The sequence below is a fragment of the Phoenix dactylifera genome, chromosome 1, assembly GCF_009389715.1.
Source record: "Phoenix dactylifera cultivar Barhee BC4 chromosome 1, palm_55x_up_171113_PBpolish2nd_filt_p, whole genome shotgun sequence".
In the NCBI taxonomy this organism is placed as follows: Eukaryota; Viridiplantae; Streptophyta; class Magnoliopsida; order Arecales; family Arecaceae; genus Phoenix; species Phoenix dactylifera.
This window is the reverse complement of record NC_052392.1, coordinates 2395224-2407988: the sequence shown is the minus strand read 5'-3', so window position 1 is coordinate 2407988 and position 12765 is coordinate 2395224.

Below are 12765 nucleotides of genomic sequence, written 5' to 3'. Positions count from 1 at the left end.
TTAAGATGCATAGATTTTTTTTTTGTATAGGATCTGAGATACATAGATTTTTTTCTATAAATCTATCTTGTAGATCTATATGTTTCCTAAGATGCTTGATCATAATTTTTTGAGAACAAATTTCTTGGAGCTATGTCTACGCACGGGATGTTGGCATGGAGTATAATAGGATAAAAAATAGTTTCAAAAAAAAGAAGAGCAAGGATGCCTTAGTTCAATCTACACACATGTCATGTCTTTGTACGATATATAACGCAATTAAAATATTTACCTTATGCTCAATGTGAAATATTTTTTCTTCTATTCTTTTTTTTTTTTGGTACATCCGTGGCTCACACACAATAGGTGTGAGTACAGCCCATGAAATCAGAAAAAAGAAAATAATGCAAGGAAGATGGGATAGACACATGGTTCTCTCAAATAAGTTCTTCGAAGTACTGAGCTGCATATGCTGCTACCCAATCCGCAGCATTGTTTGTCTACAGACATGGATAGCTCGGTAGGAGGCACACTCACCCGAAAGGTTACAGATCTCATGGAGCAGGCGCATCTCACCGGTAGCACATTCGATCACCGTGGTTGTGTCCTCCTCAAAGAGGATACGGCCCGCGCCCAACACTCTCCTCACATAGGTGACGCCCTACTAACAATAAAATAACAAGAAACTTGGGTACCAAAAGGGGAAATATGCTATGAAATTATATTGAAGAACTACTTAGAAAAATTTCTGGCTTCTATTTGCAGATCAACATTGATTTTGACATATTTGCTCCCCACTTTGTGAAAATACCAGCAACAGAATAAATGGTTGAATCCACGATACAAGTGTATTGAGAGCCTTTATTTTTCTTTTCTAGGTTAAAAATATAGCCTTTATCTTTGACTTAGCTAACGATGACTCTGCATTACAACATAGTGACTTGCTTAACTGCTTTATTTATTTGAAAATAACTACTACCTAAAGGTTGCTTTACCTTATAAAAAGCCTACCAGTTGGGCTTTGGAGCAATGGACATCATCTCTTATTCGTGCCACGCGAATTTTCAAGTTTGCAACGTTTTTTGGTTGGGTCTGAAAAAATTGTTTCTCAATTCTCTTGTATGACAGCTTGACTCCTTCACAATAGGTTTTTTTCTGAAAATTTTGTTGCTATATGGTTTTCTCTTGGCTTCTTTGGGCAGCGGATTCTTTTCTTGGTTTTTAATCCTTTAGGTTAGCAGATCATTTGAAAGTTCTGTTACTGTGTTATCTTCTTTCATTTGGACAGGAGGCCAATACATCCCTACTGTTTCATGTACATAATCATTTGTATATAAGCTTCATTTAATAATAAAAGTTGGGTGGCATCTTGCCTTCCTTATCATCAAAATATATATATATATATATATATATATATATATATATATATATATATATATATATATATATATATATATATATATATATATATATATATATATATATATATGTGTGTGTGTGTGTGTGTGTGTGTGTGTGTTGATGTATATATATATATATATATATATATGATATGCTTGTTATTGCCATACAAATTGTTGAAAATTATAAGTGTATTAGGAACGAAGAGCCATGTTCCTAAATAGTGAGCCCTCATGTGGGTAGAACAATTAATGAAAGGTCGAAAAATATAGTAGAGATTTTGAAGTTGGTTGCCGTGATAGCTCTAAATTTATATACAGAAAGAAATAATAGAATAAAAAGAACATAATGTAAATGGTTGATGTTGCATGGATTTAACACTGTTTCAATTTATTCAAACTTGTAGTCAAGGATGGTATTTTTATCTTTCCATTCCCACCCCGTATGGGTTGAGCTTAGTTTTTTTTTTTTATCTATTGGTGTAGCACTATAATACGTGGTATTGGGGTCAAGAGAGATATTGACATTCGCACTTCATTATATCTGAGATATATCATATCCAAAACTAGAATATTATCTAATTTTCTAGAGGGAGTTCCGTAGAGGCTGTTAAAAGTAGAGTCTGTGACAAAATAATTAGGCCATTATAAGATTAGTATATTTGCTTATATTCTTAATTTATAAAAATTAGGAATATATAAAAAATTCTTTGAACATATATCAGAAATAGTTTTGGTATTCTATGGCCCATGATCCTAGATTTCTATGGCATACTAAATAGGTTATTTGTGGATACCTGAAGATCTTTAATTACTGGACTATGATATACCAAACATGGTGATCTTAAATAACTAGAGATTAGATTATCCAAAGATGAGGATCGCCAGTGATCTTAAATCACCATGGTGATCCCATTTGAGTCATCAAATACTTATATTTATGCCACACTTTTGTAGATATTTTGTTAGAAAAAATACTTGAAAAACTAATATTACGGTCATGAAATAATAATTGCTAATATCCAGAATATAAAGACCATGGTTGATGGATGTATAATTATAACAAACATAATGTCCATATGGAAGACATATGTTGATTGTCAAAGAAGTTAGTGAGTTAACATAGAATAAATATAAAACTAATTAACAATGGCCATCATATATTGTTTTACAAAATCATGAATAAATCATTATCATGATGGCATTTGAAAAGTCTAAGGCCAAAATATCATATGAAGAACAATATAGCGAGGTTGAATATACTCTATCACAAATCTATGGTCAAGATGAAGCCAGAATCTACTTTGTTATCATAACATATAATCTATCTAAGTTTTTACAAATTATATTGAAAAACTATCATGTAAATGATTCATGTAAAATACATGTATCAATATTATGGCAATTATTTCCCAAAAGAATGTTATGACCACTATTATCCTCAAAAAAAGAGAAGATTTACGACCATTATAGCAGTTGTGTGGTCCTCATAGAAACCGTTGAGGATAAGTTAGTGTAATGAATACTTGGTCGTGGACCTTTTCAAAAAGGAATCCTTGGTCATGGTCAGCAGCGTGGAAGGTAGAAGTGTATGCAGTTCCTTCTCTTCCGTGTCATTTTAGATTTCTAAGCCATGAAAGTCGTGCCTTTCAAGAGAGTAGGTTTTTGGTCCACTTGCTCCATGGAAAGAGGCATTGATATTGACCCCAAAGCGTGCATAACAATCACGCTAGCGTGGCACGAGAGCAAGATAAGAGGAAGAACAAAGCGGCTGATGCTTGTGACAAGGGCATTAGTATATTTCTCCACATTAAAAAGAGCATCAATCATCTCTATTTTAAGCACATGTTAGAGATATGTTTGCCGGGCGAGTATTTATTAGCATGAAAGCCTATTGCTCCACAAAATTAGGAAGGCTAATATAAAAGCACCCAAATGAGAACGAATCCTCTGCGGTGACGGCTGACATCAAGAGATAGATAGTCATCAACCAAGTTCGTCCATCACCGCATGCCGTGTCATATACGCGTGTTTTGTTTGACTGCCATCTATCTTCTAATTGGTAGCCATCCAAGGATGTATAGTAATTTACGGGTGTATAGGCTGCACCGTAGAGGATCCTAGTTGGGATCGAATAGTTGATGATGTGGGGGCACCTATTTTGACCTACTTTAAGCAATAATGCACTTCTACTATAGTTTTCCTCTCTATTTTGAAAAGGAAGAAACTGAGGGGGCAGCAATTACAATCGATTTTTATAGCCTTGCTTTAGAAACTACGCTTAGACATGATGTGATAGTATCTTTGAATCAAGGTAAGCAACTGATTAAATGGCTTTACAAATAAGATGAATTAGATCCTGTAATCCTAGATTACTAGGTGCATGCGCCTCCTACAAGTGTGAAATGTGGTGCATCCGGCGAGGACAGTGTTCATCTCAGTGGTCTACCTCTCCACTTGTTTTATAGACAAGTGAGGTAATGTGGGTTCCAAGATCAGCAATCAATGGAAGCACCCAAGACCTTACGTGCCTTTTTTTTTTTTTCTTCATCTTACTGTGCAATTCAATTCCCTAATGATCGGAAAACTTGTAATTAAATGGATTTAAAGAAGGAGAAGCTGATGCTTCAATCCCATCACTTATGTCAAAACCTTAATTTTCAATGGCCAAACATGACACCATAACTAATCAATGTAATGCAAGAAAATTAATTGTGATCAAGGCAAAATGGCATCATTAGGCTCCTTCTTTTATTTGGTTCAATTGACAAAATCTGCAAATTAAACTACATATAATGCTTATTGAAAGACCACCATCATTTATGTGGAGCAATCAGTGAATATCACAGAACACCATCACCAACCTATTCCCCAAGAGTTAGTATATCGGAACCACTTATTTCCTCTTTAGGGCTCGTTTGGTTCGCGAGAAGCATTTTTCCTCTTAGAAATATGATTCCTAGGAAGTAGATTTCTAGGAAGAGAATGTTTGAGAAAATACTTTTGGTATGTTTGGTTGACCATGGAAAAGTGACAGATTTTCAAAATGCTTATGTTTGATTGACTATCTACTTTGCTAGGAAAGTTATGTATAATTCATATTATATTCTTAATAAAAATTAGATTTTTAATGCCTCTTTAATGCTGAAGGGCCTTTTTGGAAAAAAATAAAAATAGAGTAATTTTCGGTTCATGGGAAAGTAAGTTTCTCATGTTTCTCATGGAAAAGACTTTTCCATGAATTGTGGGAATCATATTCCCATGGGAATATAGCTTTCGCATCTTTCTCCTTTAAAAACTCCAACCAAATAAGAGGCATCTCATTACTTTCCTATTGACCATACTTTTTTTCCTTTTTTCCCGCGAGCCAAATGAGCTCTTAAATGCAGTACTTTGCTTCCAGGGGAAGTTGTTAAAGGTTAAATTGCATCGCTCTCCTTGTCTACACAAGCATGTACATTTTACAATTTTTCAGTGAATAACGTGAGAGTTGAGGGAAATGGCTACGTTGCCTTGCAAGTCCTCAAGTTGTTTGAGCATGTAATAACCTATAAGTATTGCATCATTTATGTCAAGGAGGATATTTATTGGAAATCAAAGTAATGATGCACCTAAAATTACTATTTACGATCTGAAATAATAAATTTAAATAAAACTCTATATCTAGATTTTTTTACAAAAATTAATTAGTAGAAAGTTTATCTGAATCGAGACATATGATGCACACTGCCCTGAGAATATGATTCACCCTCTATAGACGGGTCTACGGCGATCTCGTTCTAAAGGTATAACAACCCGACTCAGCCCGATCCTCACCTAAATGACTCCATCTGTTGTCCAAAAAAAAAAAGAAGATAGAAAGCAAAAAATTAAAGAGTGAAAAAACTATATGTGGAAGAAACTCTCGAGATAATGTTTCGGAAATATCATATATTTTTGGAAACAAACGTTCTCTTCCAAAAAGTCACAATTCTTCTGAAAGATGTGTCGGATAGAAAATTTTTTTAAACTATTTTAAACCAACTAAAATTTAAGGGATAAAAAAATTGTTTTTTTAAATTAAAACTCCAACAAATATCCATCTTATACCTATGAAAAGTTCCTGTTCTCACGTTGTATAAAAATATGGGCATAACCAGTGAGAATTGATGCGGCCTACACGAGGTTGGTTGAACATAGAATTGTCAAGGTGACGTTCTGTATGATATTGTGTGCTTGAGGAGCTTTTCTTGTGCTCCAAAGGGCGTGCCCAAGCATTTCATCGTCCATGGAGCTACATGCCCCGTGCCCAAGCGTTTCACGTGTCCATGGAGCTATGTGGTCGTTGATGCTGGCTTTTCACCGTTTGGGCAGCCACGACATCCAGAAATTATTACAAGAACCAGATCCAATGGACCAGCCCAAATCTTACCTTAGGGTACATGTACAGTAGATGTTTAAATATAAAAAAAATTAGACAACGAGTAACTATTGAATTAATCTATTGGTATTGTACCGCTCTCTCGTGATATTTATTTTAATCAAACAAAAGTTACTATAAAAAATGAATCAAGCTGTTGATTGGATAGTCTTCTTTACTGCTTATCATTTTAGAAAAATTTTCTTGACCTGTTTTATATCTGTTTCTCTATCTCTATATAGTATTTTGTTTCTTGACTCTAATGGTAATGCTCACATGAGATTAGCATAAGTTGCCGATAGGAAGAAAAACACGACGACGACGACGAAAGAGGCGAGCGGTGAAATAAAAATGAAACGAGTGATGCAAGACAAATTTGATTCCTAAGTGGAAGTGCTTCGAAAAAATCAACAGGTGCATGGAGCTAGCCCGGCAAGCTTATCTGCCGGCCGAATGTTCGTCCACTCGAGTTTTGATCCTTGGACGCTTGCATGAGTCACGCGGGACCCTACCGTCGGCGAGAGCGTGTGGCGTTGGGGGTTGGCCAAGCAAAACACGCCTCCCCACTCAGAACCCTTTGCCATGTGGCAGAAGAGTGCTGCGATCTACGAGTTGAGCCAATGTTCGAATGCCACGTTGGACGGGGACGTGTAGCTCCATCGACCATAAGACTGCTGTTGGATCACGTGACGATGACGTCTTCGCGGGACTCCGTTACGTGGACGTCTCCGCGCTCGGTGGATTTAAGAAAAAAAAAAACGTGCGAAAACACCGCTCCGCAGGCCGTAGAATCAACAGACGGCGGATATCGGCCATCGCGGGCACGACGTTTCATCCGTGCCGCAGACGGCGCCCGTTGGAGCTTCCAATTGACCTCAGCCGTCCAATTAACGAAAACTAACACGTAAAAATGGCTGATATCAGCTATCAGGCGGACAAGAGGAAGCCTAGCTTTCACCAACCGATCGACGGCTTTCACACGCTATCAAACCGGCGAGTGTGCAAAAACGGGGCGCTGGTCGAGGAGATACCTGACGGCCAGTAAGGCTGCAAACGGATCAAATTAACCCATTTCGAACCCAACCTGATCTGCCGTGATCCGATCCAGACCTATTGTAAGAATCCGTAAGGCCAGGTTGAGTTTTAAATTTGGATACATTTTAAATTTTGGTTTGGATCTAGATTTATTGAGTTATGTTCCGATCCGATTCGATTGTTATATTGGTATAATTTTGGTCTCTTAACCTACTACTTGACCTGATTCAATATAAGTTATGTGGTTTTTGTGTTAGTATATAATTAAACCATTAAGTTGTTTAACAAAAAAAAAAGTAGATTAAAAACTAAAAATTATAAATGATGGGATCTTGAATTACTTTTGTTGTTAGGTTCTTTGACTTTGTTCCTTACTAATTTATAAGGCACTAATTATAAAACAGGTTGTGCAAATTTATTTTAATTGATGGTTTAACCCACATAAATCTTAGCATGTAGAAAATCTTTAAACTATATTCATAAACTTTATCCATGCACAATACGGTAGAAATGAAAGTATTATGCTTGGAAGCACTAGGAATTGTGTGCCAGAATTTATAGAACCATGTAATGGTGGCATCCTTCATCAATTTATTAGTTTGAAATAAACAATGTCACCATCCCACCATTCCAAGCTTCTTGATCTGATTTTATTCGCATTGCATAAGGAATGTTGAGGCAAACTAGATAGCTGAATGCTACTTTTGGATAGGAAGCTTAATGTTTAGATTGTAGATTGATACTATGATCGACTTGGCATTCGATCTATATTTTGTTTTGATCTATTAAATATCTTTAAATATAATAATTCATATGATCCATAAGGAGTGTCTAACTTTTGGATCTCTTTTGATTGTTTTTTGAGTTTTGTTGGAAAAAAAATGTTATGCTGAATATGTCATAACATGTTTCTAAAAAAAATACCTGTCTTATGATGAAATTAGAATTTTTCTTTCTTTTGTTTAAATTTAATTCTTTTATTTTAGAATTCCAAGTATATGGCCTGGATCTAATCCGAATCCGATCCATATCCAAATTTTTCTGGTTGGAATATGTTTATATATAGATCCAACTTAGGATCCGAACAAGAAATAGGTTGGATTGGGTCCGACAAATACCACCATCCCTTCTGAATCTGCCTCAAATCAGAATCTATCTCAAAGTTGGACCGGACCGATTTAAGCGATACAAGCCCCGTTTTTCGGCGGAACCTGCAATCCTCTTTTTTTAATAAGTAAAAGTAGTAATTTATGAAGCTCTAATATGAGTACATCCTGCCAAATCATAAGAAAGTAACGATGAGAGTCCTTTGAAGCCTCTCGGACTTCTGGAAGCGGGGGAGAGGTTGTGGTGATAGATCATTGTCCATTAGCTATTGGCTGAGAACCAATGGAGAAACGTGGTCCTGGAAGAGACGCTGGTCAGTTACGGGGCATTCTTGTCATTTCGAAATGTTGAGAAAAAACTCCAAGTGACAAAGATAGATCTCCCTTCCCACTTGTTTCATGTACGTCTCAAACCCGGACCAACATCAGACCCAAAATTAAAAGACCCAACTTGACACGATCCCCATGATGGGTTGGATGGACGCCTAACTCTTGGATCCCTAAGCCAATTTTTAAATCAGATCTAAGCCAAATTGACCCTTTTGAGACCTTATTGCCATCTCATCTCCTAAATTTGTGATCCCCGGGCTTGACTATCGAGGATAATTTTGCGCTCTCCAAGTGCTAACCAGGAATAATCATTGGATCATACTCCACACAAATCTTAAAGCACTCCAAATCTTTCTGCTCCTCCCTCTGTGTAGCTCTCGAAGCCATCATTGAGCGATGCAATAGTGGATTCGCACGATGTAGGGGGAATCCTTCTTTCGCATGAAAGATACAAACCCGTCTCACATTCATCGGTCTTTTGAAGATAAATGAGAAATATAGTTCCTAGGGTTATACGATACACCCGCTCCATAAAAAAAACAAAAAAGAGTATAGTTCAGACATTATCTTCTTGAATTTCTGAGATAAAATACCAGCCAGCCAAATCCAAACAAGCAGATGGGGACCCATAACACGTTGCCTTAGATTTAAGCAAGCACAAGGAAGGTGAAGTCATCGCCACATGCAATTAAAGCATAATGACCACACAAGCCATGGGGTCCTCGTTTCACTGATGTTACATCACTAGCTTTAGCTTTAGTTGGTAAAGGCGAGTCCAGAGGTCCGTTTCGTCGCTATCAACTCCATCTGATGCTCTGTAAAGTTATCATCCAGCGTGTTTTTTTTTTTTTTCCAGACAAAAGGAGGGAGAGGGGAATTAATCTCACCCGCGTAGCAGGCCCCACTAGATCCTCTTCGACCAGAAAATATCCAATGTGGATAGACAATAGCTCCACCAACATGGTAGTTCCTTCCACGTGTGAGTACATCATCCTAGCACCATCTCAGTACCAGTGAACCAGATGGCGACTCCACCGAACAAACCAGGCGGAGGGCATCTGATTCCTATATTTAATCGACGCCCGCGTGTTTTGAACTTGGACCACTCTGGTGAAATTTTAGCCCCATTGCAACTGTGCTACCACCTCGGTGTTTATCAACCAGTTTTTAGCTATTGATTGCTAGATGATACACTGATGCCTATACGACCCTTCAGACAAACACCAAACTTTTATACGACAAAGCATGTCACATAAACCACGTGTTTATAAGGTTATCCATTTTAGCTAATAAACAATGAATGAATGAGATATTGTCAAAAATAATGTGTGTGTGAGAGAGAGATGACATGAAGAACGTGTTACTCATTAAAATACGCCAGAAAGATGGTCAATATTTCCAAGTATGCATGATGACTACCAATCATATACATATATATATATCGTGGAATGAATGATAAATATTTTTTTTTTCATGTAGGTCAATTATAGTACACCCACGCGGTTTAGTAGTTACCAGTGTCGCATATTGCTGATGTCATTTAATTAATTAAAAGTATCATGCTCTCTTGGTGGAGATGGTAGAATGCTTCATTGTAAAGGTTGGCGACCTAGCAATTTGGCAACATGCAGCTTGTGACTTTTAGGTGTCTATCATTGTGATCATCATGTTTCTTCTCTGGTTCAGAGTTGGGCAACTTTGTAACTTTCTCGGTGTTCCATGTCAAAGTTTTCTTGAAAATATTTTGAAGCTTCATTTGCTTGTATCTGTCCTTTTGATTTGTCTTAGTTTAACGCTTTTAATTTACTTGGTCTTTTGAATAATCTAAACAAGCAGCAAGTCAATCAAGGTTTGAAACTACGAAAAGACCCGTGTAAGCACTACGGGAAAAATGAAAATTTCCGACTTTAATATGCCAGTGCTAGATAGAAGCGTCGGTAATTTGACTCGCGCACCAAAATTTTCTAACACTACTAAAAAGCGTCGAGATATTAAGAGCTATGCCGATGCTTTTTGTTAAGCATCGCCGGAAGCCCATAATTACTGAGGCTTATAAGCGTCGAAAGCCCATATCGGAAGCCAATACAAGACGACGCTTATAAGCATCCTCGGGCACCATATATGCGCGACCCCTCACCCCCACCCCCACCCTGATCGAGCACCGGTATCTGATGCAAATCGAGCAAGTTGGCGCCCTTAATAGAATGTATATGACATAATGAAGTAAATCCAATACAATCTATGGCGGCCTAATTGTTGGATTCCATTGTCATGTAGTAATTTTATTTATACGGCTTGTTCTATATATATAGTGTCTTAAGCTGCTAGTACTTACGTCAGTAGAAATAAAACTAGGAAGAAGGTTTATCCTAAGTTTACATAGATCAGTCGCCATAGTTGATGATGTATATGGACTTAATGAAAGAAGTAATTTTGAAGTTAATCAAAATTGATGAAGCCTTCATATGAGAGTCCAAAAGCAAACCGAAGGAATGGCCTAGGTCAGGTGTCAAACTAATGCAATCCTTGAGCATATGAGGCGAAAGAATATCAATAGATATCCTGCAACAAGCTTACATTTCTTCTAAATTGGTCATCGCAAGCTTATTACTATCAAATAATTAATACCAATTCTAGTTTGGCATTAATTGAACCACTGGCCAACATATAATTTCACTTGTAAGAGTAGGGCAACTAGATGAATGATCGTTTATCCTTAAACAAGATAGCTTCACGACTGGGCTGAGAAACCATTATCTTTACTTGGCACAGGAGACAAATTTTGAGTCATCACTAGCGTGGACTGAAGCATGTATGCTTAGTCCCAAAGGATGCATCTTGAGTCTAGAAGTGTGGCTCAAGAACTATAATCCTGGAGCACTTCAATAAATCCAAGAAAAAACAGAAATCTTGTTTGGTTGAGGACAAACAGTGGGAGTCCATGGTAGACATCACTATGGTCCAATGCTGAAGAGATCATGAAAGGGGTCCTAGATTAAACTCAGAATTAGGGTTTGTTTGGATATTCCTACAGAATTGGATTAAAAATACTATAGGATTTGTGAATTGGGCCGTCAATTAAGTATGACCTTAATATCAACTAAACACCATCCAACCTAAATCATGTGAGAAGAAAAAAAAGATCTTTATGATTTTTTTTTTTTTAGCTCGAAAGCTAGGACCGGAGTTGAGTTTAGACAAGCTATTAGAAAATGCAAGATAGATGGGCTCATATGCTCGATTCTTGCAGGATTTTCAGCTCGATCAGATAAAAATATTCAAACAAACCCTTCATTGGATTAAAGTAGTGGCTGCGTGATGGGCTATCAATAAAAATAAGCATGAGACGATCACTAGAATTAACCATCAATGGTGGTGGTTTGCGAGGAACGCAGAGACATGAGAAAAGAAAGGATGGCTGTGTTTGGACACGGTGACAATGTCCGATACTTCCCCACCCAAACTATGAGTATTTCCCCCTTCTTTCTCCCTTAACGGTGAAAAGAGTCTCGAGGAATAGAGCTACTCAAAATGCTCTCATAGATTCGAGTCCTCAGTTTGAGCATTCAAATTAGTCCAGTCCCAACAAAGCTGGTTTGCAACTCGAGTAATTGCATGGCTATTGTTTTGCAGATTAGAAGAATTAAATCACCTTAATCAAATCATTTACAGGGTACATACATTATCCGAGAAGAAGTGGCAGCAGAAATGGGTCCATTCTTTCCATAATTAGATCACCAAATTTTGCTAGCACTAGCCTACGGGAATGTGCAAATTCCATTTATAGAACCTTTTATTATTAGGAGTAACTTAAATTGATTTGATTGATTTTAATAAATAAAATTCAAGAAGAGAAAAAAAGGATACCAATATGAAGTTATCGTCAATAGAGAGAGAGAGCTTGACTGTGCTGCACTCGAGTGTAGCGAGCCCAAATCTAGTCGATCTATATGCTGTCCGGCCTCCGTGAATTGTGAGAAATTCAAAGCTCTCCCATTAGCTGTTAACCATTGCCATTTCTTCTAAAAATATTGAATAATTAATATGATGGAACATGATACGCCAATCATGAATTCAATATATATATACATATATATATTTATAAAATTTTAATATTTTAAAATCTATCATCAAATTTGATGAATTTTAGAAATCTTAACACAGGAAGCCATTGACCTACTTCCTCCAATCCTTCCTCACTATTTCACTTCTAATGCTGCTCGCCCTACACACACAACTTTGTAGGACACTACTTGGCTATTTGACACCTACAAGCTTGGACATTTGCGCTATTTGTCTTGCTATGTTGTCATGCCTCATCGTAAGACATTATTTAAGCCCATGGATAGCCACAACTGTCAAGCTTGCGCATAACCATTGTTAGTAAAGAGAGAATAGCATTTTTCATTTTTCAATCAAAATAAATAAAATAGAATATAAAGCTTATTCATAAAATAATGGTTTGTTAGAAAAGAAATGATGGTAATAACTATTCCATTAACAACAATATCAATAG